The sequence below is a fragment of the Primulina tabacum genome, chromosome 10, assembly GCF_025594145.1.
Source record: "Primulina tabacum isolate GXHZ01 chromosome 10, ASM2559414v2, whole genome shotgun sequence".
In the NCBI taxonomy this organism is placed as follows: domain Eukaryota; kingdom Viridiplantae; phylum Streptophyta; class Magnoliopsida; order Lamiales; family Gesneriaceae; genus Primulina; species Primulina tabacum.
The window spans coordinates 16210186-16232367 of record NC_134559.1 but is presented as its reverse complement, the minus strand read 5'-3'; the positions used below and the strand labels follow the sequence as shown (position 1 = coordinate 16232367).

Below are 22182 nucleotides of genomic sequence, written 5' to 3'. Positions count from 1 at the left end.
GAGCAGTGCCGCGTGTTGTCCATCGCCGCCCGCTCCTCGCGTACTCGAGGGATATAAGAATAAACATCCCACTCAATGTCGGGTGCGATCATACTAGCACTAATGCACCGGATCCCATCAGAACTCCGAAGTTAAGCGTGCTTGGGCGAGAGCAGTACTAGGATGAGTGACCCCTTGGGAAGTCCTCGTGTTGCATCCCTTTTCGTGTTTTTCTATTTTTGATTACTTGTTGACAGACGATTTTCGGCTCAAATCATCTGAATCTCGATCGAGACCAGATAAGACATGTGAAATCAACGTAGCTCGGGAACTGCCGGATTTTGACAAAATTGTAGCCTAATTTGATTGTAAACGGGCAAACGAACGAGACTCATTACTCCGCAATGAGCTGGCGAGATTTTAGCCGAATTCCTTCTCTAATACCCTCTAATTTGCGATTTTCCGCTTCTGTTAAGCTTCAGTTTCCTCGAGAAATCCGCTTAGGAAGTTCGAAATTCGATTCCTGTTCCATTTTATGGTATCTCAGGCATAATAATAACTTTACATTCGCTATTTTCTTTTTCTTATTTTTTTTCTATTTTCTGGGAACCCATAGCAATTTTTATTGTCGTGAGCCGGTTCTGTGCGGAAGAGTATGACGCAGATTACTCCTAAGACTGTTAACTCATTAAAAACAATTATTTCGAACTTAACTTCATGGTTCTGATTGGGCGAGAGCAGTGCCGAGTGTTGTCCATCGCCGCCTGCTCCACACATACTCGAGGGATAAAAGAATAAAAATCCCACTCAATGTCGGGTGCGATCATACCAGCACTAATGCACCGGATCCCATCAGAACTCCGAAGTTAAGCGTGCTTGGACGAGAGCAGCACTAAAATATGTGACCTCCTGGGAAGTCCTCGTGTTGCACCCTTTTTCGTATTTTTCTATTTTTGATTACTTGTTGACAGACGATTTTTGGCTCAAATCATCTGAATCTCGATCGGAACCATATAAGACATGTGAAATCAACGTAGATCGGGCACGGCTGGATTTGGACAAAATTGTAGGCTAATTTGATTGTAAACGGGCAAACGAACGAGACTCAATACTCCGCAACGAGGTGGCGAGTATTAGCCGAATTCTTTCTCTAAGACCCTCTAATTTGCGATTTTCCGCTTCTGTTAAGCTTCTGTTTCCTCAAGAAATCCGCTTAGTAAGTTCATAATTCGATTCCGGTTCTATTTTATCGTATCCCAGTCATAATAATAGCTTTACATTCGCTATTTTCTTCTTCTTATTTTTTTCTATTTTCAGGGAACATTTTGCAATTTTTGTTGTCGTGAGCCTGTTCTGTGCGGAAGGGTATGACGCAGATTATCCGAAGACGGTTTACTCATTAAAAACAATTATTTCGACTTTTTTAGCCATAATTTACGTAAACAGTCTTGAAACGAGGACTTCCCAGAGATTTCACCCATCCTAGCTCTGCCATTGCGTCAGAACGTTTAACTTCATGGTTCTGATTCGACGAGAGCAGTGCCGCGTGTTGTCCATCGCCGCCCGCTCCACACGTACTCATGGGATATAAGATTAAACATCCCACTCAATGTTGGGTGTGATCATAACAGCACTAATGCACCGGATCCCTTCAGAACTCCGAAGTTAAGCGTGCTTGGGCGAGAGCAGTACTAGGTTGGGTGACCCCCTAGGAAGTCCTCGTGTTGCATCCCTTTTCCTGTTTTTCTATTTTTCGTTACTTGTTGATAGACGATTTTCGGCTCAAATCATCTGAATCTCGATCGGGAACATATAAGACATGTGAAATCAACCTAGCTCGGGCACTGCCGGATTTGGACAAAATTGTAGCCTAATTTGATTGTAAATAGGCAAACGAACGAGACTCATTACTCCGCGAGGAGCTGACGAGATTTTAGCCGAATTCCTTCTCTAAGACCCTCTAATTTGCAATTTTCCGCTTCTGTTAAGCTTCCGTTTCCTCGAGAAATCCGCTAAGGAAGTTCGAAATTCGATTCTGGTCCCATTTTATCGTATCTCAAGCATAATAATAGCTTTACTTTCGCTATTTCCTTATTCTTATTTTTTTTTCTATTTTCTGGGAACATTTAGCGATTTTTGTTGTCGTGAGCCGGTACTGTGCGGAAGGGTATGACACAGATTACTCCGAAGATGGCTAACTCATTAAAAATAATTATTTCGACTGTTTTATCTATAATTTACGTAAACGGTAGCGACACGAGGACTTTCCAGGGAGGTCACCCATCCTAGCCCTGCCATCGCGCCAGAACGCTTAACTTCATGGTTCTGATTGGGCGAGAGCAGTGCCGCGTGTTGTCCATCGCCGCCCGCTCCACACGTACTCGAGGGATATAAAAATAAAAATACCATTGAATGTCGGGTGTGATCATACCAGCACTAATGCACCGGATCCCATCAGAACACCAAAGTTAAGCGTGCTTGGGCGAGAGCAGAAGTTGAATGGGTGACCCCCTGGGAAGTCTTTGTGTTGCACCCCTTTTCGTGTTTTTCTACTTTTGAATACTTGTTGACAAACGATTTTCGGCTCAAATCATCTGAATCTCGATCGGGACCAGATAAGACATGTGAAATCAACGTAGCTCGGGCACTGCCGGATTTGGAAAAATTGTTGGCTAATTTTATTGTAAACGGTAAAAAGAACGAGACTCATTACTCCACAACGAGGTGGCGAGATATTCGCCTAATTCCTTCTCTAAGTCCCTCTAATTTGAGATTTTTCGCTCTGTTAAGTTTCCGTTTTCTCGAGAAATCCGCTTAGAAAGTTCGAAATTCGATTCTGGTTTTATTTTATCGTATCCCAGGCATATTAATAACTTTACATTCGCTATTTTCTTCTTCTTAATTTTTTTTGTATTTTCTAGGAACATTTAGCGATTTTTGTCGTCGTGAGCCGGTTCTGGGCGGAAGGGTATGATGCAGATAACTCCGAAGACGGTTAACTCATTAAAAACAATTATTTCGACTGTTTTAGCTATAATTTACGTAAACGGTCGCGACACGAGGACTTCCCAGGGAGGCCACCCATCCTAGCTCTGCCATCGCTCTAGAACGCTTAACTTCATGGTTCTGATTGGGCGAGAGCAGTGCCGCGTGTTGTCTATCCCCGCCCGCGCCACACGTACTCGAGGGATATAAGAATAAACATCCCACTCAATGTCGGGTGCGATCATACCAGCAATAATGCATCGGATCCCATCAAAACTCCGAAGTTAAGCGTGCTTTGGCGAGAGCAATACTAGGATTGATGACCCCCTGGGAAGTCCTCGTGTTGCATCCCTTTTCGTGTTTTTCTAATTTTGATTACTTGTTGACAGACAATTTTCGGATCAAATCATCTGAATCTCGATCGAGACCAGATAAGACATGTGAAATCAATGTAGCTCGGGAACTGCCGGATTTTAAAAAAATTGTAGCCTAATTTGATTGTAAACAGGCAAACGAAGGGAACTCATTACTCCGCAATGAGATGGCGAGATTTTAGCAGAATTCCTTCTCTAATACCATATAATTTGCGATTTTTTTCTTCTGTTAAGCTTCTGTTTCCTCGATAAAATCCGCTTAGGAAGTTCGAAATTAAATTCCGGTTCCATTTTATCTTATCTCAGGCATAATAATAGCTTTACATTCGTTATTTTCTTATTCTTAATTTTTTTCTATTTTCTAGGAACATTTAGCAATTTTTGTTGTCGTGAGCCGGTTCTGTGCGGAAGAGTATGACGCAGATTACTCCGGAGACGGTTAACTCATTAAAAACAATTATTTCGACTGTTTTATCCATAATTTACGTAAACGGTCGCGACACGAGGACTTTTGAGGGAGGTCACCCATCCTAGCTCTGCCATCGCACCAGAACGCTTAACTTCATGGTTCTGATTGGGCGAGAGAAGTGCCGCGTGTTGTCCATCGCCGTCCGCTCCACATGTACTCGAGGGATATAAGAATAAAAATCCCACTGAATGTCGAGTGCGATTATACCAGCACTAATGCACCGGATCCCATCATAACTCCGAATTTAAGCACGCTTTGGCGAGAGCAGTACTAGGATGGGTGACCCATTAGGAAGTCCTCGTGTTGCACACCTTTTCGTGTTTTTCTATTTTTGATTACATGTTGACAGACGATTTTCAGCTCAAATCATATGAATCTCGATCGGACCAAATAAAACATTCTTATTTTTTTCTATTTTCTGGGAAGATTTAGCAATTTTTGTTGTTGTGAGCCAGTTCTGACGCAGATTACTCTGGAAACGGTTAACTAATTAAAAACAATTATTTCGACTGTTTTAGCCATAATTTAAGTAAACGATCACGACAGGAGGACTTCCAAGGGAGGTCACCTATCCTAGCTCTTCCATCGCGCCAGAACGCTTAACTTCATGGTTCTGATTGAGCGAGAGCAGTGCCGCGTGTTTTCCATCGCCGTCCGCTCCACACGTACCCGAGGGATATAAGAATAAACATCCCACTCAATGTCGGGTGCGATCATACCAGCACTAATGCACTGGATCCCATCATAACTCCGTAGTTAAGCGTGCTTGGGCGAGAGCAGTACTAGGATGGGTGACCCCCTGGGAAGTCCTCGTGTTGCACTTTTTTTCGTGTTTTTCTATTTTTGATTACTTGTTGACAGACAATTTTCGGCTCAAATCATCTGAATCTCGATCGGGACCATATAAGACATGTGAAATCAACGTAGCTTGGGCACTGCAGGATTTTGACAAAATTGTAGCCTAATTTGATTGTAAACGGGCAAACGAACGAGACTCATTACTCCGCAATGAGCTGGCGAGATTTTAGCCGAATTCCTTCTCTAAGACTCTCTAATTTGCGATTCTCCGCTTCTATTAAGCTTCCGTTTCCTCAAGAAATCCGCTTAGGAAGTTCGAAATTAAATTCCGGTTCCATTTTATCTTATCTCAGGCATAATAATAGCTTTACATTCGTAATTTTCTTATTCTTAATTTTTTTCTATTTTCTGGGAACATTTAGCGATTTTTGTTGTCGTGAGCCGGTTCTGTGCGGAAGGGTATGACGCAGATTACTCTGGAGACGGTTAACTCATTAAAAACAATTATTTCGACTGTTTTAGCCATAATTTACATAAACAATCGCGACACGAGGACTGCCCAGGGAGGTCAACCATCTTAGCTCTGCCATCGCGCCAGAACGCTTAACTTCATGGTTCTGATTGGGCTTGAGCAATGCCGAGTGTTGTCCATCGCCGCCCGCTCCACACGTACTCGAGGGATATAAGAATAAACATCCCACTCAATGTCGGGTGTGATCATACCAGCACTAATTCATCGGATCCCATCAGAACTCCGAAGTTAAGCGTGCTTGGGCGAGAGCAGTACTAGGATGGGTAACCCATGGGAAGTCCTCGTGTTGCGCCCCTTTTAGTGTTTTTCTATTTTTTATTACTTGTTGATAGACGATTTTCTGTTCAAATCATCTGAATCTCGATCAGGACCAGATCAGACATGTGAAATCAACGTAGCTCGGGCACTGCTGGATTTGGACAAATTTTTTGCCTAATTTGATTGTACACGGGCAAACGAACGAGACTCATTGCTCTGAAAAGAGCTGGCGAGATTTTAGCCGAATTCCTTCTCTAAGACCCTCTAATTTGCGATTTTCCGCTTCTGTTAAGCTGCCGTTTCCTCGAGAAATTCGCTTAGGAAGTCCGAAATTCGATTTCGGTTCCATTTTATTGTATCCCAGGCATAATAATAGCTTTACGTTCTCTATTTTCTTCTTCTGTTTTTTTTTCTATTTTCTGGGAACATTTAGAGATTTTTGTTGTCGTTAGCCCGTTCTGTGCGGAAGGGTATGACGCAGATTACTCCGGAGACGGTTAACTCATTAAAAACAATTATTTCGACTGTTTTAATCAAAATTTATGTCAACGGTCGCGACATGAGGACTGCCAGGGAGGTCACCCATCCTAGCTCTCCCATCGCTCCAGAACGCTTAACTTCAGGGTTCTGATTGGGCTTGAGCAGTGCCGAGTGTTGTCCATCGCCGCCCGCTCCACACGTACTCGAGGGATATAAGAATTAACATCCCACTCAATGTCGGGTGCGATCATACCAGTACTAATGCACCGGATCCATACCAGTACTAATGCACCGGATCCATACCAGTACTAATGCACCATGAGAGAAATCGTTGCCATAAATTGAAACATTTATTAACCTGTGAGGATATGGAGTTGAGACTCTTACTAGGAATTTCTGAAGGTCGTGTACATTTAACTACCTGAAATAAGATTTGAATTGATCATCTCAAATTATTTCATAAATTATAATTATGATGATCTTGATATAACTTTGACAGTTTTCAAATTTAATTTAAACACTTAGATAGTTTTGATTACATTTCTATTTAAATTAATCAATATGTTTTGTATTGCTATTAACGCTTAAATTGCTAGGGACTAGCAATAAGCTGGTTGGGAGGTGTGATAAACATAAAAATTGTACATTAATTAAATGTTTTATAATATAAATATATAGTTTTTGTTTTATTAAATGTTTAAATATTATATGTTTTATAATAAATTGTATAAAATATAAGTTGTTGTGTAATTACAAGTTTTTAATATTTTTTACAGGTTCGATAAAACAAGAATAAACTTGGCGTTGCAAATTGGATTAAGATGATTCTTGGACCTGTAGAAAGTTGATGTTAATATCTACAATATTGGTGTCAAGCATGAGATAAAAATCCTCTCACAATTGGGATCAAATTAAGCAACAAATAAAGTTACCAAAGGAGTGGCAGTTTTACCATGCTCTAGTATTTTGACCATATCTCTCAAATTACTTGGTCAAATGATTTGAAAAAAATACCACAACTAGACAACTCAATTATCCACATGTTTCTTTTTATGTGAAGAAGCAAATTCCAAGAAAAAGATTTTCAAAAGTGATGTGTAATATAATATAATATCTTGGAACACCAATGAAGACTTTTGTGTAAAAAAATAATATTTTATTTGTGGTTGTCTCCCCAAATTTGGCTATAAATAGGGGTGCATTGTAATGTATTGAGATATCCCTCATTCTATGAACAAACCTTTGAGTTCATAATATTTCTCTCTATATTTTTCCTTTATTTCTTCATTTAAATATAATTAGCATGATAATTTCATATTCAAAGTTTTACACTTTGAATAATGAATAGCTAACTTCCTAAAGTTGAGATGAAAATGTGAAACTCTTGCCATGATAATAAGGTTACTAAAAGGTAAGAATCTATGTTTTATATTATTTAATCATTATTTATTGTTTATGTTATATTTATTTCTTTAAGCATTTTTACACCATACTTATAAGTGGGAGTTTTGATTTATTGTTGCTATATGTTACACTAAATTCTTGGAACCATTTAAATGTTAGTTTGGTATTACCAACCATTTAAAGTGGATGCCTTGATTTATTATATATGAATATATTATAATATTAATTTCTTGGTACCATTTAAATGTTAGTTTGGTTTTACCAACCATTTAAAGTGGGAACCTTGATTTACTATATATAAATATATCATAATATTAATTTCTTGGCACCATTTAAATGTTAGTTTGGTTTTACCAACCATTTAAAGTGGGAACTTTGATTTAGTGTTTACAAATATATATAGCACAATAAATACTTGACCACATTTATAAGTTTTAGTATATATTATATAATTATAAGATAATAATATATAACATAATATAAATATGATTATTTAATATATTGGAACCATTTTATTAAGTGGGTTTCAATATTGTTCGTTAATGTTAACTTTATTAAAATACCAAGAGTGGATCCTTTAATCTCAACTACTTAAATTAAAATTTGAACAATTAAAATTTACCCATTAAAGATTCAAACAATTAAAATTAAAAAGAAACAAAAAACAAAAACAAAACAAAAAGACATTGTAGTGGACTTGTAATTACCTTAGCTTCCCTGTGGATACGATATTCGAACTCACCGAATTATACTACTTGTGGGCAACCTGCTCTTGGGAGTGCAACAATCAAAGTCGCAACAGAAGTCATTGTGTTGCACCCCTTTTCGTGTTTTTCAATTTTTGATTACTTGTTGACAGACGAATTTCGGCTCAAATCATCTGAATCTCGATCAGGACCAGATAAGACATGTGAAATCAACGTAGCGCGGGCACTGCCGGATTTGGACAAAATTGTAGCCTAATTTGATTGTAAACGGGCAACGAACGAGACTCATTACTCCGCAATGAGCTGGAGAGATTTTAGCCAAATTCCTACTCGACAAATCTGCTTAGGTAGTTCGAAATTTGATTCATGTTCCAGTTTATCGTATCTCAAACATAAAAATAGCTTTACATTCGCTATTTTCTTCTTCTTCTTTTTTTCTATTTTCTGGGAACATTTAGCGATTTTTGTTGTCGTGATCCGGTTCTGTGCGGAAGGGTATGACGCAGATTACTACGGAGACGGTTAACTCATGAAAAACAATTATTTCGAGCCTAACTTCATGGTTCTGATTGGGCGAGAGAAGTGCCGCGTGTTGTCCATCGCCGCCTGCTCTAACGTAGCTCGAGCACTGCCGGATTTGGACCAAATTGTAGCCTAATTTGATTGTAAACGGGCAAACGAACGAGACTCATTACTCCACAAAGAGCTGGCGAGATTTTAGCCGAATTCCTTCTCTAAGACCCTCTAATTTGCGATTTTCCGCTTCTGTTAAGCTTTCGTTTCCTCGAGAAATCCGCTTAGGAAGTTCGAAATTCGATTTCGGTTCCATTTTATCGTATCTCAGCCATAATAATAGCTTTACATTCGCTATTTTCTTCTTCTTATTTTTTTTTCTCTTTTCTGGGAACATTTAGCAATTTTTTTGTCGTGAGCCGGTTCTGTACGGAATGGTATGTCGCAGATTACTCCAGAGACGGTTAACCCATTAAAAATAATTTTCGACTATTTTTGCCATAATTTACGTAAATGGTCACGACACGAGGACTTCCCAGGGAGGTCACCCATCCTAGCTCTTCCATCGCACCAGAACGCTAAACTTCATGGTTTTGATTGGTCGAGTGCAGTGCCGCGTGTTTTCCATCGCCGCCCGCTCCATACGTACTCGAGGGATATAAGAATAAACATCCTACTCAATGTCAGGTGCGATCATACCAGCACTAATGCACCGGATCCCATCCGAACTCCGGAGTTAAGCGTGCTTGGGCGAGAGCCGTACTAGCATGGGTGACCCCCTGGGAAGTCCTCATGTTGCACCATTTTCGTGTTTTTCTATTTTGGATTACTTGTTGACAGAAGATTTTCGGCTCAAATCATCTGAATCCTCATCGAGACAGGATAAGACTTGTGAAATCAATGTAGCTCAGGAACTGCCGGATTTTGAAAAAATTTTAGCCTAATTTGATTGTAAACGGGCAATCGAACGAGATTCATTACTCCGCAATGAGCTGGCGAGATTTTAGTCGAATTCCTTCTCTAAGAACCTCTAATTTGCTATTTTCCGCTTCTGTTAAGCTTCCGTTTCCTCAAGAAATTCGTTTAGGAAGTTCGAAATTTGATTCTGGTTCCATTTTATCGTATCCCTGGCATAATAATAGCTTTACATTCGCTATTTTCTTCTTCTTGTTTTTTTTTTTCTATTTTCTGGGAACATTTAGTGATTTTTTTTTGTCGTGAGCCGGTTCTGTGCGGAAGGGTATGACGCAGATTACTCCGGAGACGGTTAACTCATTAAAAAGAATTATTTCGACTGTTTTAGCCATAATTTACGTAAACGGTCGCGACACGAGGACTGCTCAGGGAGATCACCCAACTTAGCTCTGCCATCGCGCCAGAACGCTTAACTTCATGGTTCTGATTGGGCGAGAGAAGTGCCGCGTGTTGTCCGTCGCCGCCCGGTCCACACGTACTCGAGGGATATAAGAATAAACATCCCAGTCAATGTCTAGTGCGATCATACCAGCACTAATGCACCGGATCCCATCAGAACTACCAAGTTAAGCGTGCCTGGGCGAGAGAAATACTAGGATGGATGACCCCCTAAGAAGTCCTCGTGTTGCACCCCTTTTCGTGTTTTTCTATTTTTGATTACTTGTTGACAGACGATTTTAGGCTCAAATGATCTGAATCTCAATCGAGATCGGATAAGACATGTGAAATCAACGTAGTTCGGGCACTGCCGGATTTGAACAAAATTGTAGGCTAATTTGATTGTAAACGGGCAAACGAACGAGCCTCATTACTCCGCAACGAGGTGGCAAGATTTTAGACGAATTCCTTCTCTAAGACCCTCTAATTTGCGATTTTCCGCTTTTGTTAATCTTTCGTTTCCTCGAGAAATCTTCTTAGGAAGTTTGAAATTCGATTTCGGTTCCATTTTATCGTATACCAAGCATAATAATAGCTTTACATTCGCTATTTTCTTCTTCTTATTTTTTTTCTATTTTCTGGGAACATTTAGCGATTTTTATTTTCGTGAGTCGGTTCTGTGCAGAAGGATATGACGAAGATTACTCCGGAAACGGTTAACTCATTAAAAACATTTATTTCGAATGTTTTAGGCATAATTTACGTAAGCGGTCGCGACACGAGGACTGCCCAGGGAGGTCACCAATCCTAGCTCTGCCATCGCGCCAGAACGCTTAACTTCATTGTTCTTATTGGGCGAGAGCAGTACCGCGTGTTGTCCATCGCCGCCTGCTCCACACGTACTCGAGGGATATAAGAATAAAAATCCCACTCAATGTCGGGTGCGATCATACCAGCACTAATGCAACAGATCCCTGGGAAGTCCTCGTGTTGCACCCCTTTTCGTGTTTTTATATTTTTGGTTTCCTTTTGACATATGATTTTTGGCTCAAATCATTTGAATCTCGATCGGGACCAGATAAGACATGTGAAATCGACGTAGCTCGGGCACTGCCGGATTTGGACAAAATTGTAGCCTAATTTGATTGTAAACGGGCAACGAACGAGACTCATTACTCCGCAATGAGCTGGAGAGATTTTAGCCAAATTCCTTCTCTAAAAGCCTCTAATTTGCGATTTTCCGATTCTGTTAAGCTTCTGTTTACTCGACAAATCCGCTTAGGTAGTTCGAAATTCGATTCATGTTCCAGTTTATCGTATCTCAAACATAAAAATAGCTTTACATTCGCTATTTTCTTCTTCTTCTTTTTTTTCTATTTTCTGGGAACATTTAGCGATTTTTGTTGTCGTGATCCGGTTCTGTGCGGAAGGGTATGACGCAGATTACTACGGAGACGGTTAACTCATGAAAAACAATTTTCGACTGTTTTATCCATAATTTGTGTAAATGGTCGCGACACGAGGACTTCACAGGGAAGTCACCCATCTTAGCTCTGCCATCTCACCAGAACGCTAACTTCATGGTTCTGATTGGACGAGAGCAGTGCCGCGTGTTGTCCATCGCCGTCCGCTCCACACGTACTCGAGGGATATAAGAATAAACATCCTACACAATGTCAGGTGCGATCATACCAGCACTAATGCACCGGATCCCATCAGAACACCGAAGTTAAGCGTGCTTGGGCGAGAGCCGTACTAGGATGGGTGACCCCCTAGGAAGTCCTCGTGTTGCACCCCTTTTCGTGTTTTTCTATTTTTGATTACTTGTTGACAGAAAATTTTCGGCTCAAATCATCTGAATCTCGATCGGGACCATATAAGACATGTGAAATCAACGTAACTCGGGCACTGCCGGATTTGGACAAAATTGTAGGATAATTTTATTGTAAACGGGCAAACGAACGAGACTCATTACTCTGCAATGAGCTGACGAGATTTTAGCCGAATTCCTTCTCTAAGACCCTCTAATTTGCGATTTTCCGCTTCTGTTAAGCTTCTGTTTCCTCGAGAAATCCGCTTAGGAAGTCCGAAATTCGATTCCGGTTTCATTTTATCATATCCCAGGCATAATAATAGCTTTACATTCTCTATTTTCTTCTTCTTAATTTTTTTTCTATTTTCTGGGAACATTTAGCAATTTTTGTTGTCGTGAGCCGGTTTTATGCGGAAGGGTATGACGAAGATTACTCCGGAGACGGTTAACTCATTAAAACAAATATTTCGACAGTTTTAGCCATAATTTACGTAAATGATCGCGACACGAGGATTTACCAGAGAGTGTCACCCATCCTAGCACTTCCATCGCGCCAGCACGCTTAACTTCATGGTTCTGATTGGGCGAGAGCAGTGCCGCGTGTTGTCCATCGCTGCCCGCTCCACACGTACTCGAGGGATATAAGAATAAACATCCGACTCAATGTCGGGTGCGATCATACCAGCACTAATGCACCGATCCCATCAGAACTCCGAAGTTAAGAGTGCTTGGGCGAGAGCAGTACTAGGATGAATAACCCCCTGGGAAGTCCTCGGGTTGCACCCCTTTTCGTGTTTTTTATTTTTGATTACTTGTTGACAGACGATTTTCGGCTCAAATCAACTGAATCTCGATCGGGACCAGATAAGACATGTGAAATCAACGTAGCTCGGGCACTGCCGGATTTGGACAAATTTGTAGCCTAATTTGATTGTAAACGGGCAAACGAATGAGACTCATTACAACGCAAAGAGCTAACGAGATTTTATCCGAATTCCTTTTCTAAGACCCTCTAATTTGCGATTTTCCGCTTCTGTTAAGTTTTCGTTTCCTCCAGAAATCCGCTAAGGAAGTTCAAAATTCGATTCCGGTTCCATTTCATCTTATCTCAGGCATAATAATAGCTTTACATTCGTTATTTTCTTATTCTTAATTTTGTTCTATTTTCTGGGAACATTTAACAATTTTTGTTGTCGTGAGCCGGATATGTGCGCAAGGGTATGACGCAGATTACTCCGGAGACGGTTAACTCAATAAAAACAATTATTTCGATTGTTTTATCCATAATTTACGTAAACGGTCGCGACACGAGGACTTTCGAGGGAGGCCACCCATCCTAGGTCTGCCATCGTGCCAGAACGCTTAACTGCATGGTTCTGATTGGGCGAGAGAAGTGCCATGTGTTGTCCATCGTCGTCCGCTCCACATGTACTCGAGAGATATAAGAATAACAATCCCACTGAATTTCGAGTGCGATTATACCAGCACTAATGCACCGGATCCCATCAGAACTCCGAATTTAAGCGTGCTTGTGCGACAACAGTACTAGGATGGGTGACCCATTAAGAAGTCCTCGTGTTGCACCCCTTTTCGTGTTTTTCTATTTTTGATTACTTGTTGACAGACGATTTTCGGCTCAAATCATCTGAATCTCGATCGGGACCAAATAAGACATTCTTATTTTTTTTCTATTTTCTGGGAACATTTAGCGATTTTTGTAGTCGTGAGCCGGTTCTGTGCAGAAGGATATGACGCAGATTACTCCGGAGACGATTAACTAATTAAAAACATTTATTTCGACTGTTTTAGCCATAATTTAAGTAAACGATCGCGACACGAGGACTTCCCAGGGAGGTCACCCATCCTAGCTCTTCCATCGCGTCAGAACGCTTAACTTCATTGTTCTGATTGAGCGAGAGCAGTGCCGCGTGTTGTCCATCGCCGCCCGCTCCACACGTACTCGAGGGATATAAGAATAAACATCTCATTCAATGTCGGGTGCGATCATACCAGCACTAATGCACCGGATCCCATCAGAACTCCAAAGTTAAGCGTGCTTGGGCGAGAGCAGTACTAGGATGGGTGACCCCCTTGGTAGTCCTCGTGTTGCACCCATTTTCGTGTTTTTCTATTTTTGATTACTTGTTGACAGACGATTTTTGGCTCAAATCATCTGAATCTCGATCGGGACCAGATAAGACATGTGAAATAAACGTAGATCGGGCACTGCCGGATTTGGACAAAATTGTATGCTAATTTGATTGTAAACGGGCAAACAAACGAGACTCAACACTCCGCAACGAGGTGGCGAGATTTTAGCCTAATTCCTTCTCTAAGACCCTCTAATTTGAGATTTTCAGCTTCTGTTAGGCTTCCGTTTCCTCGAGAAATCCGCTTAGGAAGTTCGAAATTCGATTCCGGTTCCACTTTATCTTATCTCAGGCATAATAATAGCTTTACATTCGCTATTTTCTTCTTCTTATTTTTTTCTATTTTCTGGGAACATTTAGCGATTTTTGTTGTCGTGAGCCGGTTCTGTGCAGAAGGGTATGATGCAGATTACTCTGGAGACGGTTAACTCATTAAAAACAAATATTTCGACTGTTTTAGCCATAATTTACGTAAACGATCGCGACACGAGGATTTACCAGGGAGTGTCACCCATCCTAGCTCTTCCATCGCGCTAGAACGCTTAACTTCATGGTTCTTATTGGGCGAGAGCAGTGCCGAGTGTTGTCCATCGCCGTCCGCTCCTACGTACTTAAGGGATATAAGAATAAACTTCCCACTCAATGTCGGGTGCGATCATACCAGCACTAATGCACTGGATCCCATCAGAACTCCGAAGTTAAGCGTGCTTGGGCGAGAGCAGTACTAGGATGGGTGACCCCCTGTGAAGTCCTCATGTTGCACCCCTTTTCATGTTTTTCTATTTTTGATTACTTGTTGACAGACGATTTTCAGCTCAAATCATCTGAATCACGATCGGGACTAGATAAGACATGTGAAATCAACGTAGCTCAGGCCTTGCCAGATTTTGACAAAATTGTAACCTAATTTGATTGTAAATGGGCAAACGAACGAGACTTATTACTCCGCAATGAACTGGCAAGATTTTAGCCGAATTCCTTATCTAAGACCCTCTAATTTGCGATTTTCCGCTTCTGTTAAGCTTCTGTTTCCTCGAGAAATCCGCTTAGGAAGTTCGAAATTCGATTCCGGTTCCATTTTATATTATCTCAGGCATAATAATAGCTTTACATTCATTATTTTCTTATTCTTAATTTTTTTCTATTTTCTGGGAACATTTAGCGATTTTTGTTGTTGTGAGCCGGTTCTGTACGGAAGGGTATGACGCAGATTACTCCGGAGACGGTTAACTCATTAAAAACAATTATTTCAACTGTTTTATCAGTAATTTACGTAAACGGTCGCGACACAAGGAATTCCGAGGGAGGTCACCCATCCAAGCTCTGCCATCGTGCCAGAACGCTTAACTTCAAGGTTTTGATTGGACGAGAGAAGTGCCGGGTGTTGTCCATCGTCGTCCGCTCCACACGTACTCGAGGGATATAAGAATAAAAATCCCACTGAATGTCGAGTGTGATTATACCAGCACTAATGCACCGGATCCCATCGGAACCCTGAAGTTAAGCGTGCTTGGGCGACAGCAGTACTAGGATGGGTGACCCATTAAGAAGTCCTCGTGTTGCACCCCTTTTCGTGTTTTTCTATTTTTGATTACTTGTTGACAGACGATTTTCGGCTCAAATCATCTGAATCTCGATCGGGACCAAATGAGACATTCTTACTTTCTTTCTATTTTCTGGGAACATTTAGCGATTTTTGTTGTCGTGAGTCGGTTCTGTGCGGAAGGGTATGACTCAGATTACTCCGGAGACGATTAACTAATTAAAAACAATTATTTCTACTGTTTTAGCCATAATTTAAGTAAACGATCGCGACACGAGGACTTCCCAGGGAGGTCACCCATCCTAGCTCTTCCATCGCGCCAGAACGCTTAACTTCAAGGTTCTGATTGAGCGAGAGCAGTGCCGCGTGTTGTCCATCGCCGCCCGCTCCACACGTACTCGAGGTATATAATAATACAAATCCCTCTCAATGTCGGGTGCGATCATACCAGCACTAATGCACCGGATCCCATCAGAACTCCGAAGTTAAGCGTGCTTGGGCGAAAGCAGTACTATTATGGGTGACCCCCTGGGAAGTCCTCGTGTTGCATCCCTTTTCGTGTTTTTCTATTTTTGATTACTTGTTGACAGACGATTTTCGGCTCAAATCATCTGAATCTCGATCGGGACAAGATAAGACATGTGAAATCAACGTAGCTCGGTCTCTGCCGGATTTGGACAAAATTTTTGCCTAATTTGATTGTAAACGGGCAAACTAACGAGACTCATTGCTCAGCAAAGAGCTGGCAAGATTTTAGCCAAATTCCTTCTCTAAGACCCTCTAATTTGCGATTTTCCGCTTCTGTTAAGCTGCCGTTTCCTCGAGAAATTCACTTAGGAAGTCCGAAATTCGACTCCGGTTCCATTTTATCGTATCCCAGGCATAATAATAGCTTTACATTCGCTATTTTCTTCTTCTTATTTTTTTCTTTTTTCTGGGAACATTTAGCGACTTTTGTTGTCGTGAGCCGGTTCTGTGCGGAAGGGTATGATGCAGATTACTCCGGAGACGTTTAACTCATTAAAAACAAATATTTCGACTGTTTTAGCCTTAATTTACGTAAACGATCGCGACAAGAGGACTGCCCAGGGAGGTCACCCATCCTCGCTCTGCCATCGCGCCAGAACACTTAGCTTCATGGTTCTGATTGGGCGAGAGAATTGCCGCGTGTTGTCTATCGTCGCCCGCTCCACATGTACTCGAGGGATATAAGAATAAACATCACACTCAATGTCGGGTGAGATCATACTTGCACTAACGCACCGGATCCCATCAAAACTCCTAAGTTAAGCGTGCTTGTGCGAGAGCAGTACTAGGATGGGTGACCCCCTGGGAAGTCCTCGTGTTGCACCTTTTTTCGTGTTTTTATATTTTTGATTACTTGTTGACAGACTATTTTCGGCTCAAATCATCTGAATCTCGATCGGGACCAGATAAAACATGTGAAATCAACGTAGCTCGAGAACTGCCGGATTTGGACAAAATTGTAGGCTAATTTGATTGTAAACTGGCAAACGAACGAGACTTTTTGCTTCGCAATGAGCTGGCGAGATTTTAGCCAAATTCATTCTCTAAGACCTTCTAATTTGCGATTTTCCGCTTCTGTTAAGTTTCCGTTTTCTCGGGAAATTCGCTTAGGAAGTCCGAAATTCGATTCCGGTTCCATTTTATCGTATCCCAAGCATAATAATAGCTTTACTTTCGCTATTTTCTACTTCTTATTTTTTTTTCTATTTTCTATGTACATTTAGCGATTTTTGTTGTCGTGAGCCAGTTATGTGCGGAAGGGTATGACGCAGATTACTCCGGAGACGATTAACTCATTAAAAACAATTATTTCGACTGTTTTAGCAATAATATATGTAAACGGTCGCGACACGAGAACTTCCCAGGGAGGTCACCCGTCCTATCTCTGTCGTCGCACCAGAACGCGACACGAGGACTTCCCAGAACAGTGCCGCGTGTTGTCCATCGCCTCCTGCTCCACACGTGCTCGAGAGATATAAGAATAAACATCCCACTTAATGTCGGATGCGATCATACCAGCCCTAATGCACCAGATCCCATCGGAACGCCGAAGTTAAGCGTGCTTGGACGAGAGCTGTACGTGGATGGGTGACCCCCAAGGATATTCTCGTGTTGCACCCCTTTCGTGTTTTTCTATTTTTGATTACTTGTTGACTGGCGATTTTCAGCTCAAATCATCTGAATCTCGATCGGGACTAGATAAAACATGTGAAATCAAAGTAGCTAGGGAACTGCGGTATTTGGACAAAGCATAATAATAGCTTTACATTCGCTATTTTCTTCTTCTAATTTTTTTTCTATTTTCTGAGAACATTTAGCGATTTTTGTTGTCGTGATCCGGTTCTGTGTGGAAGGGTATGACACAGATTACTCCGGTGACGGTGAACTCATTAAAAACAATTATTTCGAGCTTAGCTTCATGGTCTTAGATAGCAGTGCCGCGTGTTGTCCATCGCCGCCGGCTCCACACGTACTCGAGGGATGTAAGAATAAAAATCCCACTCAATGTCGGGTGCGATCATACCAGCAATAATGTACCAGATCCCATCATAACTCCGAAGTTAAGCGTGCTTGGGCGAGAGTAGTACTATGATGGGTAACCCCCTGGGAAGTCCTCGTGTTGAACCCGTTTTCCGTGTTTTTCTATTTTTGATTACTTGTTGACAGACGATTTTCGGCTCTAATCATCTGAATCTCGATCGGGACCAGATAAGTCATGTGAAATTAACGTAGCTCGGGCACTGCCGGATTTGGCAAAAAATTGTAGCCTAATTTGATTTTAAACGGGCAAACGAACGAGACTCATTACTCCGCAATGAGCTGACGAGATTTTAGCCGAATTCCTTCTCTAAGACCCTCCAATTTGCGATTTTCCGCTTCTGTTAAGCTTTCGTTTTCTCGTGAGCCGGTTCTGTGCGTAGATTACTCCGGTGACGGTTAGCTCATTAAAAACAATAATTTCGACTGTTTTAGCCATAATTTACGTAAGTGATCGCGACACGAGGACTGCCCAGGGAGGTCACCCATCCTCGCTCTGCCCTTGCGCCAGAACACTTAATTTCATGGTTCTGATTGGGCGAGAGCAGTGCCGCGTGTTGTCCATCGCCGCCCACTCCACACGTACTCGAGGGATATAAAAATAAACATCCCACTCAATGTCGGGTGCGATCATACCAGCACTAATGCAACGAATCCCATCAGAACTCCGAAAGTAAGCGTGCTTGGGCGAGGGCAGTACTAGGATGGGTGACCCCCTAGGAAGTCCTCGTGTTGCACCCATTTTCGTGTTTTTCTATTTTTGATTACTTGTTGACAGACGATTTTCGGCTCAATTCATCTGAATCTCGATCGGGACCAGATAAGACATGTGAAATAAACGTTGCTCGGGCACTGCCAGATTTGGACAAAATTGTAGGCTAATTTGATTGTAAAAGGGCAAACGAGCGAGACTCATTACTCCGCAACGAGGTTGCGAGATTTTAGCCGAATTCTTTCTCTAAGACCCTCTAATTTGCGATTTTCCGCTTTTGTTAAACTTCTGTTTCCTCTAAAAATCCGCTTAGGAAGTCCAAAATTCGATTTCGGTTCCATTTTATCGTATCCCAGGCATAATAATAGCTTTAAATTCGTTATTTTCTTCTTCTTATTTTTTTTTCTATTTTCTGGGAAAATTTAGCGATTTTTGTTGTCGTGAGCCGGTTCTGTGCCGAAAGGTATGACGAGAATTGCTCTGGAGACGGTTAACTCATTAAAAAAAATTATTTCGACTGTTTTAGCCATAATTTACGTAAACGATCGCGACACGAGGACTTCCCAGGGAGGTCACCAATCCTAGTTCTGCCATCGCGACAGAACGCTTAACTTCATGGTTCTGATTGGGTTTGAGCAGTGCCGAGTGTTGTCCATCGCTGCCTGCTCCACACGTACTCAAGAGATATAAGAATAAACATCCCACTCAATGTTGGGTGCGATCATACCAGCACTAATGCACCGCATCCTATCATAACTCCGAAGTTAAGCGTGCTTGGGCGAGAGCAGTACTAAAATGGGTGATCCACTGGAAAGTCCTCGTGTTGCACCCCTTTTCGTGTTTTTCTATTTTTGATTACTTGTTGACAAACGATTTTAGGTTCAAATCATCTGAATCTCGATCGGGACCAGATAAGACATGTGAAATAAACATAGCTCGAGCACTGCCGGATTCGGACAAAATTTTTTTCTAATTTGATTGTAAACGGGCAAACGAACGAGACTCATTACTCTGCAATGAGCTGGCGAGATTTTAGCCGAATTCCTTCTCTAAGATCCTATAATTTGCGATTTTCCGCTTCTGTTAATCTTTCGTTTCCTATTGAAATCCGCTTAGGAAGTTCGAAATTCGATTCATGTTCCATTTTACCGTATCCCAGGCATAATAATAGCTTTGCATTCGCTATTTTCTTCTTCTTATTTTTTTTTTGTATTTTTTGGGAACATTTAGCGATTTTTGTTGTCGTGAGCCGGTTCTGTGCGGAAGGGTATGGCGCTGATTTCTCCGGAGACGGTTAACTCATTAAAAACAATTATTTCGAGCTTAACTTCATGGTTCTGATTGGACGAGAGCAGTGCCGCGTTTTGTCCATCGTCGCCCGCTCCACACGTACTCAAGGGATATAATAGTAAAAATCCCAATCAATGTCGGGTGCGATCATCCAAGCAATAATGCACCGGACGTATAAAAACTCCGAAGTTAAGCGTGCTTGGGCGAGAGCAGTACTAGGATGGGTGACCCCCTTGAAAGTCCTCGTGTTGCACCCCTTTTTGTGTTTTTCTATTTTTTATTACTTGTTGACAGACGATTTTCGGCTCAAATCATCTGAATCTCGATCGGGACAATATAAGACATGTGGAATCAACGTAGCTCAGGTACAGCCGGATTTGGACAAAATTGTGGCCTAATTTGATTGTAAACGGGCAAACAAACGAGACTCATTACTCCGCAATGAGCTGGCGAGATTTTAGCTGAATTCCATCCCTAAGACCCTCTAATTTGCGATTTTCCGCTTCTGTTAACCTTCCGTTTCCTCGAGAAATCCGCTTAGGTAGTTAAAAATTCGATTCCGTTTCCATTTTATCGTATCCCAAGCATAATAATAGCATTATATTCGCTATTTTTTTATTCTTATTTTTTTCTATTTTCTGGGAACATTTAGTGATTTTTGTTGTAGTGAGCCGGTTATGTGCGAAAGGGTATGACGCAGATTACTCCGTGGACAGTTAACTCATTAAAAACAATTATTTCGACTGTTTTAGCCATAATTTACGTAAACGGTCGCGACACGAGGACTTCCCTGGGAGGTCACCCATCCTAACTCTGCCGTTTGACCAGAACGCTTAACTTCATGGTTCTGATTGGGCTAGAGCAGTGCCGCGTATTGTCCATCGCCGCCTGCTCCACACGTACTTGAGGGATATAAGAATAAACATCCAACTCAATGTCGGGTGCGATCGTACCAGCCCTAATGCACCAGATCCCATCGGAACTCTGAAGTTAAGCGTGTTTGGGCGAGAGCAGTACTAGGATGGGTGACCCCTTAGGATGTCCTCGTTTTGCACCCCTTTTCGTGTTTTTCTATTTTTGACTACTTGTTGACAGACGATTTTCGGCTCAAATCATCTGAATCTCGATCTGGACCAGATAAGACATGTGAAATCAACGTAGCTCGGGCACTGCCGTATTTGGATAAAATTGTAGCTTAATTTGATTGTAAACGGGCAAACGAAAGAGGCTCATTACTCTGCAATGAGCTTGCGAGATTTTAGCCAAATTCCTTCTCTAAGACCCTCTAATTTGCGATTTTCCGCTTCTGTTAAGCTTCCGTTTCCTCGAGAAATCCGCTTAGGAAGTTGGAAATTCGATTCCTGTTCCATTTTATTATCGTATCCCAAGCGAAAAAAATAGCTTTACATTCGATATTTTCTTCTTCTTATTTTTTTTTCTATTTTCTGGGAACATTTAGCGATTTTTATTGTCGTAAGCCGGTTCTGTGCAGAAAGGTATGACGCAGATTACTCCGGAGACGGTTAACTCATTAAAACAATTATTTCGACATTTTTAGCCATAATTTACGTAAACGGTCGTGACACGAGGACTTCCCAGGGAGGTCACCCATCCTAGCTCTGCCATCGCGCCAGAACGCAAACTTCATTGTTCTGATTGGGCGAGAGCAGTTCCACGTGTTGTCCATCGCCGCCCGCTCCACACGTACTCGAGGGATATAAGAATAAACATCCTTCTCAATGGCAGGTGCGATCATACCAGCACTAATGCACTGGATCCCATCAGAACTCCGAAGTTAAGCGTGCTTGGGCGAGTGTTGTACTAGGATGGGTGACCCCTGGGAAGTCCTCGTGTTGCACCTCTTTTCGTGTTTTTCTATTTTTGATTACTTGTTGACAAACGATTTTCGGCTCAAATCATCTGAATCTCGATCGGGACCAGATAAGACATGTGAAATCAACGTAGCTCGGGCACTGCCGGATTTGGACAAAATTGTAGCCTAATTTGATTGTAAACGGGCAAACGAACGAGACTCATTACTTTGCAATGAGCTGGCGAGATTTTAGCCGAATTCTTTCTCTAAGACCCTCTAATTTGCGATTTTTCGCTTCTGTTAAACTTTTGTTTCCTCGAGAAATCCTCTTAGAAAGTTTGAAATTCGATTCCTGTTCCATTTTATCCTATTTCAGGCATAATAATAGCTTTACATTCGATATTTTCTTCTTCTTATTTTTTTTTCTCTTTTCTGGGAACATTT

The 22182-nt window shown here is 41.5% G+C and overlaps 18 non-coding genes and 7 pseudogenes across 18 annotated transcripts; all 25 read left to right on the top strand.

Annotated features, from left to right (window-relative positions):
- The first annotated feature begins 80 nt into the window (after positions 1-80).
- On the top strand, positions 81-199 carry LOC142514120 (5S ribosomal RNA). Its single transcript, XR_012810029.1, has one exon. It is a non-coding gene; the product is annotated as a 5S ribosomal RNA (ribosomal RNA).
- Positions 200-794: 595 nt separating this feature from the next.
- LOC142507904 (5S ribosomal RNA) lies at positions 795-913 on the top strand. The gene has a single exon (XR_012806143.1). It is a non-coding gene; the product is annotated as a 5S ribosomal RNA (ribosomal RNA).
- A 680-nt stretch (positions 914-1593) lies between these two features.
- LOC142516629 (5S ribosomal RNA) lies at positions 1594-1712 on the top strand. The gene has a single exon (XR_012812414.1). It is a non-coding gene; the product is annotated as a 5S ribosomal RNA (ribosomal RNA).
- A 684-nt stretch (positions 1713-2396) lies between these two features.
- Positions 2397-2515, top strand: LOC142510535 (5S ribosomal RNA). Its single transcript, XR_012808642.1, has one exon. It is a non-coding gene; the product is annotated as a 5S ribosomal RNA (ribosomal RNA).
- Positions 2516-3197: 682 nt separating this feature from the next.
- Positions 3198-3316, top strand: LOC142511770 (5S ribosomal RNA; annotated as a pseudogene).
- Positions 3317-4000: 684 nt separating this feature from the next.
- On the top strand, positions 4001-4119 carry LOC142512060 (5S ribosomal RNA; annotated as a pseudogene).
- Positions 4120-4512: 393 nt separating this feature from the next.
- Positions 4513-4631, top strand: LOC142516168 (5S ribosomal RNA). Its single transcript, XR_012811978.1, has one exon. It is a non-coding gene; the product is annotated as a 5S ribosomal RNA (ribosomal RNA).
- A 683-nt stretch (positions 4632-5314) lies between these two features.
- Positions 5315-5432, top strand: LOC142517348 (5S ribosomal RNA). The gene has a single exon (XR_012813098.1). It is a non-coding gene; the product is annotated as a 5S ribosomal RNA (ribosomal RNA).
- Positions 5433-9184: 3752 nt separating this feature from the next.
- On the top strand, positions 9185-9303 carry LOC142517550 (5S ribosomal RNA). The gene has a single exon (XR_012813291.1). It is a non-coding gene; the product is annotated as a 5S ribosomal RNA (ribosomal RNA).
- A 686-nt stretch (positions 9304-9989) lies between these two features.
- LOC142510531 (5S ribosomal RNA) lies at positions 9990-10108 on the top strand. Its single transcript, XR_012808638.1, has one exon. It is a non-coding gene; the product is annotated as a 5S ribosomal RNA (ribosomal RNA).
- Positions 10109-11530: 1422 nt separating this feature from the next.
- Positions 11531-11649, top strand: LOC142515947 (5S ribosomal RNA). Its single transcript, XR_012811766.1, has one exon. It is a non-coding gene; the product is annotated as a 5S ribosomal RNA (ribosomal RNA).
- A 684-nt stretch (positions 11650-12333) lies between these two features.
- On the top strand, positions 12334-12451 carry LOC142508901 (5S ribosomal RNA). Its single transcript, XR_012807099.1, has one exon. It is a non-coding gene; the product is annotated as a 5S ribosomal RNA (ribosomal RNA).
- Positions 12452-13133: 682 nt separating this feature from the next.
- On the top strand, positions 13134-13252 carry LOC142511147 (5S ribosomal RNA; annotated as a pseudogene).
- Positions 13253-13661: 409 nt separating this feature from the next.
- Positions 13662-13780, top strand: LOC142514790 (5S ribosomal RNA). The gene has a single exon (XR_012810667.1). It is a non-coding gene; the product is annotated as a 5S ribosomal RNA (ribosomal RNA).
- A 682-nt stretch (positions 13781-14462) lies between these two features.
- LOC142513975 (5S ribosomal RNA) lies at positions 14463-14581 on the top strand. The gene has a single exon (XR_012809893.1). It is a non-coding gene; the product is annotated as a 5S ribosomal RNA (ribosomal RNA).
- Positions 14582-15264: 683 nt separating this feature from the next.
- On the top strand, positions 15265-15383 carry LOC142510977 (5S ribosomal RNA; annotated as a pseudogene).
- A 409-nt stretch (positions 15384-15792) lies between these two features.
- On the top strand, positions 15793-15911 carry LOC142513826 (5S ribosomal RNA). The gene has a single exon (XR_012809752.1). It is a non-coding gene; the product is annotated as a 5S ribosomal RNA (ribosomal RNA).
- Positions 15912-16593: 682 nt separating this feature from the next.
- Positions 16594-16712, top strand: LOC142510506 (5S ribosomal RNA). The gene has a single exon (XR_012808613.1). It is a non-coding gene; the product is annotated as a 5S ribosomal RNA (ribosomal RNA).
- Positions 16713-17387: 675 nt separating this feature from the next.
- On the top strand, positions 17388-17506 carry LOC142512253 (5S ribosomal RNA; annotated as a pseudogene).
- A 389-nt stretch (positions 17507-17895) lies between these two features.
- On the top strand, positions 17896-18014 carry LOC142509928 (5S ribosomal RNA). Its single transcript, XR_012808073.1, has one exon. It is a non-coding gene; the product is annotated as a 5S ribosomal RNA (ribosomal RNA).
- Positions 18015-18545: 531 nt separating this feature from the next.
- Positions 18546-18664, top strand: LOC142507557 (5S ribosomal RNA). Its single transcript, XR_012805812.1, has one exon. It is a non-coding gene; the product is annotated as a 5S ribosomal RNA (ribosomal RNA).
- A 684-nt stretch (positions 18665-19348) lies between these two features.
- LOC142511408 (5S ribosomal RNA) lies at positions 19349-19467 on the top strand (annotated as a pseudogene).
- A 597-nt stretch (positions 19468-20064) lies between these two features.
- Positions 20065-20182, top strand: LOC142512579 (5S ribosomal RNA; annotated as a pseudogene).
- A 682-nt stretch (positions 20183-20864) lies between these two features.
- Positions 20865-20983, top strand: LOC142509478 (5S ribosomal RNA). The gene has a single exon (XR_012807650.1). It is a non-coding gene; the product is annotated as a 5S ribosomal RNA (ribosomal RNA).
- A 686-nt stretch (positions 20984-21669) lies between these two features.
- LOC142514067 (5S ribosomal RNA) lies at positions 21670-21787 on the top strand. The gene has a single exon (XR_012809979.1). It is a non-coding gene; the product is annotated as a 5S ribosomal RNA (ribosomal RNA).
- The last annotated feature ends 395 nt before the right edge of the window (positions 21788-22182 follow it).